The 6,000-nt window shown below is 44.3% G+C and overlaps 1 protein-coding gene across 1 annotated transcript in view; it reads right to left on the reverse strand.

Moving 5' to 3' along the window:
• The window catches only part of LOC120042995 (adiponectin receptor protein 2-like), a 68,124-nt gene extending 64,224 nt beyond the window's left edge, over positions 1 to 3,900 (reverse strand). The window contains exon 1 of the mRNA XM_038987722.1: positions 3,773 to 3,900. The gene's annotated coding sequence lies outside the window, so the exon portion shown is untranslated. The remainder of the gene's footprint in view (positions 1 to 3,772) is intronic.
• Between the last annotated feature and the right edge of the window lie 2,100 nt (positions 3,901 to 6,000).

Genomic DNA, 6,000 nt, shown 5'->3' on the forward strand with positions numbered 1-6,000 from the left:
ACAAGGAGGTTTAGTTGAGTGATGATTTAACACCATGGTGGTGGTAGCAGTGACAAAGGGAGGTTTAGTTGAGTGATGATTTAACACCATGGTGGTGGTAGCGGTGACAAGGAGGTTTAGTTGAGTGATGATTTAACACCGTGGTGGTGGTAGCGGTGACAAGGAGGTTTAGTTGAGTGATGATTTAACACCGTGGTGGTGGTAGCGGTGACAAGGAGGTTTAGTTGAGTGATGATTTAACACCGTGGTGGTGGTAGCAGTGACAAAGGGAGGTTTAGTTGAGTGATGATTTAACACCGTGGTGGTGGTAGCAGTGACAAAGGGAGGTTTAGTTGAGGGATGATTTAACACCATGGTGGTGGTAGCAGTGACAAAGGGAGGTTTAGTTGAGGGATGATTTAACACCATGGTGGTGGTAGCAGTGACAAAGGGAGGTTTAGTTGAGGGATGATTTAACACCATGGTGGTGGTAGCAGTGACAAAGGGAGGTTTAGTTGAGTGATGATGTAACACCATGGTGGTGGTAGCGGTGACAAAGGGAGGTTTAGTTGAAGGATGATTTAACACCATGGTGGTGGTAGCAGTGACAAAGGGAGGTTTAGTTGAGGGATGATTTAACACCATGGTGGTGGTAGCGGTGACAAAGGGAGGTTTAGTTGAGTGATGATTTAACACCATGGTGGTGGTAGCGGTGACAAAGGGAGGTTTAGTTGAGTGATGATTTAACACCATGGTGGTGGTAGCAGTGACAAAGGGAGGTTTAGTTGAGGGATGATTTAACACCATGGTGGTGGTAGCGGTGACAAAGGGAGGTTTAGTTGAGGGATGATTTAACACCATGGTGGTGGTAGCAGTGACAAAGGGAGGTTTAGTTGAGGGATGATTTAACACCATGGTGGTGGTAGCGGTGACAAAGGGAGGTTTAGTTGAGGGATGATGTAACACCATGGTGGTGGTAGCGGTGACAAAGGGAGGTTTAGTTGAGGGATGATTTAACACCATGGTGGTGGTAGCGGTGACAAAGGGAGGTTTAGTTGAAGGATGATTTAACACCATGGTGGTGGTAGCAGTGACAAAGGGAGGTTTAGGAACCTAGATGATGAAGACTCATCTCCGTCTCTGCTTACTAACCACCAAGCAGAGGAGCTACGCATTACCGTGACCGGGGACTTGGTGATGGAGAAATATTGCCATGCATATTAAAAACGGCTCCGTTTCCGTTTTTGTCAGTTTATTATCTCCTCTACATCAATAAGACGTCACTAAGCAGCTGTGTTTTCCTCGTCTTCTCTGCTCTCAGCAAAGACAAGCTTTTATCAGTTCCAACACAGGCTACAGCCCACGCCGGAGATGATTTACTGGAGCTAATGTTTGGTAGGATGATGGATGCTAGTGTTAGTTAGGCTACAGCTTTACACTGAACACCCTGTACACTGACTACAGTCTTATTTCAAGTCTCTTGTGAATAAAATGAGACGTAGCTAGTTACTGTGTGGACTAATTAAAGTTACCCCAACCAACAATGAAATATTATACCTTGTTAAGATGGTGGACTACAGCGCACTACTGACAGCTCATCAGCAGAGCTTGGATCTGTTTTAAAAAGATGTAAATAATGATTAGTGATCCTCTGAGGTTCCTAGCTAATAAGGTTAAGTATATGCCTAGATGGTTGACATGGCAACGACTGACCTGTCAACCACAAAACTAACCCCGCCCCTTGTCAAACAAATAACGAGCGCGATGGACGCCTTTTGAATGCAATAGCCACCCACAGACTTCCAGTCATTGTGCTTTTTAAATTTTATTTAACTAGTCAAGTCAGTTAAGAACAAATTCTTATTTACAATGACAACCTTCCCCCGGCCAAACCCTAACCAGGACGACGTTGGGCCAATTGTGTTGTTTAGCAACAAAACTGATACCTGCGCAACTATGGGTCAAAACAGACGGGTTAGATTGTTGACAACATGCATGCTATATTTAGTGTCCAATGTTTATTGAAAACAAACAAATTGGCCCAATGAGCACTTGTTGTCTCATGTACATGATTACAGTTGTTGGTTATCTAGCTAGCGAACTTTAGCCATATTAGTATTGACATGAAATGAGTCAAAACAAGACATTGTATCAAAAACAAGAAGAAACTAGCTCCTTCCTATTGCCAACATAGCCGTTTATTGTCATTGTTGTCAGCTATCTGGCCATCCAGATCACTACAACCCACGGACTTCTGCCTCATTAAAGCGTGCTCGTCATTTGTGACATTCTCAGCTAACCCATCTATGGGTATTTATAGATCCTAGTGGACCACATGTCCATGTTGCACCAACACCACAACAAAAACATTGCATATTCAAAAGACATACCAAGCTATAAATCAATATGACTATGATAAGAGATTATTCTGTTTACATCAACATATTCGGTGTCGTCACAGTTAAAAACATTAGCTACTTAATTAAGCAATAAGGCCTGAGGTGGTGTGGTATATGCCCAATATACCACGGCTAAGGGCTGTTCTTACGCACGACACATCGCGGAGTGCCTGGATACAGCCCTTAGCCGTGGTATATTTGCCATATTTTAGGGTGGCAGGTAGCCTAGTGGTTAGAGTGTTGGGCCAGTAACCAAAAGGTTGCCGGATCGAATCCCTGAGCTAACAAGGTAAACATCTGTCTTAACAGGGAACCACTGTTCCCCAGTAGGCTGTCACCGTAAATAAGAATTTGTTCTTAACTGACTTACCTAGTTAAATAAAGGTAAAATTAAAAAAACATTAAAAACCCTGAGGTGCCTTACTGCTATTATAAACTGGTTACCAACGTAATTAGGAGTAAAAATAAATATTTTGTCATACCCGTGGTATACGGTCTGATATACCACAGCTGTCAATCAGCCTTATCTAATTTTATCACCACCACCAATGCAAATGAGGCAAACAAAGGAGTGCTATGTGAGACCGTTCAAAACACATTCACTTGAGGATAGTTAGCAGCCTAGTCATAACACGTTGAAAATGTGTATTTAAATTGCTGCTTGTTAAGAAATTAAGCTATAATTTGAGGTTGGCTAAGAAACTAAAATAAAGCAGTAAGGTTAGCTACTAGAAAGCAGCATAAACATTTGACCACTGGCTTAGCCTGATCCAGCCAGCTCGCTAGTACACCACTGGTGTAGCGCTGCGAGACAAAGGAAGAAATCCAAAATACAGATCTCTGGTATTTTAAAATCATCATATCAAAATTTAAATCCATCTTCACACATTAATAATTAGCGGACAAAAAAAACAGACGAGGTTTCTAATTTACAACAATGTTATCGACCACAGCGCCAACAACATATGAGATATGATGTACAAATAACGTTAGTGTTTAACTACCCTTCAGTGCACTGACATTTCTGAACGAAGCGTCGCCTTTGAAGGAACCAGGGCAACACTTTGTTGACAGATGTTGTTCCACTAGCGTTAACTATCTAGCGTTAACTACGTTACAGTAGTTAGCTACATACCTTTTGAAAAACAACCACACGTTGTCTTTTTCAACAACTGGCTCAATCTAGCCCAGGCAAGAGCTCAATGGCTAGTAGCTACCACTAGCAGCTTACCGACGGATGATGTTGTGCCAGCTCAAGCTAGCTATGCAGTGCGTCACTGGATGCAGAGGAACCCTGGATAGCTAGGCTACTGTTATTCCAAAAATACGTTACTGTAAATCTAGCTAAACAGCTGAAATACCCGATAAAATGTAAAGACAACCACTAAATGTACCTTGTCGTGAAGAATGGAGACGCTGTCCTTTTGGCCCTAGGTTGTTCCCAAAGAGTAGCCACGACTCGGACAATTTCTTCCACGGCTCTCAAAGCGATTCTGAAGGCTGACTTGACTTTACTCGCTGATGTCGTAGTGTTCTGTGTGACGCCCTCGCGTGAGCCCACCGAAACCAATCAGAATGCTCTAACGGGAACAGGTGGCCAACAGTTGACGAGCCGGAAGTGTATGCTAACAGGTTTGACGGGACCTGTAGTTCTAGGATTTTGTGTAACAGCCTAACACAATACAATTTTATTAACAACCGCAAAACATGATCCCAGGAAAATACCTTGACATTACATAGGACTTATGACATGTATTTAACTAGGCAAGTCAGTTAAGTACAAATTCTTATTAGCAATGACAGCCTTCCCCCGGCCAAACCCTAAGTCGGACGACGCTGGGCCAATTGTGTTGTTTAGCAACAAAACTGATGCCTGCGCAACTATGGGTCAAAACAGACGGGTTGGCTTAGATTGTTGACAACATGTATGCTATATTTAGTGTCCAATGTTTATTGAAAACAAACAAATTGGCACAATGAGCACTGGGCCAATTGTGTGTCCGCCGTATGGGACTCCGAATCACAGCCGGTGGTGATACAGCCTGGAATCAAACCAGGGTCTGTAGTGACACCTCTAGCACTGAGATGCAGTGCCTTAGACCACTGCCCCACTCAGGAGCCCAAATACATTTGACAACCATTCAATAATTCAGTAGGCTACCACTCAAGATTCAGTCATAAACGGAGGGTTGTAAGGTTAGGTTCTAATTGTGGGGATAGAGTGGTGATTTTCCCACAGTATGTACATTAGTCTTTTACTCACACACAAAACACAAAGCCTATCATGGATGTGTTGCTCTAATTGCTTTTGGCTTCCTATCAGATTCTGTAAAAGTATGATAATACATTCAAACTCAATGACTAAACATGTTTGACTCTGATCACCCCACTTCTGGCCCGGGGCGTGATGTCAGGACACACACACACACACACACACACACACACACACACACACACACACACACACACACACACACACACACACACACACACACACACACACACACACACACACACACACACACACACACACACACACACACACAAGCACGCCATTGAGTCCAGAGGGCGTTTATAGCTTTGTGTGGTTGTGCGTAAGACCTATGATGCAGTAGGACCGATCGGCCACAGCAGCCTACAGTATGGTTACAAAACTCAGGCAGAGCATGCAGCTAACACCATAGACAGAGTATTTAAGCATTTGCTTCATTTAGCATGGTAATGATCCGTGTATGAAGTGTTGTCAATGTGTGCTGTGTTGTATAGGTCCAAAGGCTGGTCCAAAGGAACATGGAGTTCTGACTGACAATCCGCCAGCTGGAAAAACAGCACACAGGTAACCCTCCAGTCATTACCTGAACACACACACTCACGCACGCACGCACACACACAGGTAACCCTCCAGTCATTACCTGAACACACACACACACACGCACGCATGCATGCACGCACGCACACACACAAACACACACAGCTAACCCTCCAGTCATTACCTGAACACACACACACACACGCACGCATGCATGCATGCACGCATGCACGCACGCACACACACAGCTAACCCTCCAGTCATTACCTGAACACACAAACACACACAGCTAACCCTAGCCATTACCTGTTCAGCCAGTCTGGGAAGCAGGCAGCCAGGAGTCAGGGTTAACGGAGGGTATCCAAGCCAGACTGGGGTTGTGATTGGTTGTTTCAGTAACACCTTATTTGGCATCTACAGGTGATCCATTGTTAACAGTTAGGTTTACAGCTTGGATGGCTCAAAGTAGTGAATAAGTAAACATATGTTGCTTATCAATAAGGTGATCGTACTACTTCCTGTCAGACTTCAGGATAAGACCCAGGTACAGACAGTTCGAAGTAACAAAACTTTATTACAAAAACAGGGGGCAGGCAAACGACAAGTCAAGGGCAGGCCGAGGTCAGGAATCCAGGGCAGTGTCACAAGGTACAGAACAGCAGGCTCAGGGTCAGGGTCAGGGTCAGGGTCAGGGTCAGGGTCAAGGCAGGCAGAATGGTCAAAACCGGGAGCAACGTCAACTCACCAACATTACGACCAGGAATACGACTTTCCCGAAGCGGATCCTCTGTTTGGCCTGCCACCCAGGACAAT

The sequence above is a fragment of the Salvelinus namaycush genome, unplaced genomic scaffold, assembly GCF_016432855.1.
Source record: "Salvelinus namaycush isolate Seneca unplaced genomic scaffold, SaNama_1.0 Scaffold83, whole genome shotgun sequence".
Classification (NCBI taxonomy): domain Eukaryota; kingdom Metazoa; phylum Chordata; class Actinopteri; order Salmoniformes; family Salmonidae; genus Salvelinus; species Salvelinus namaycush.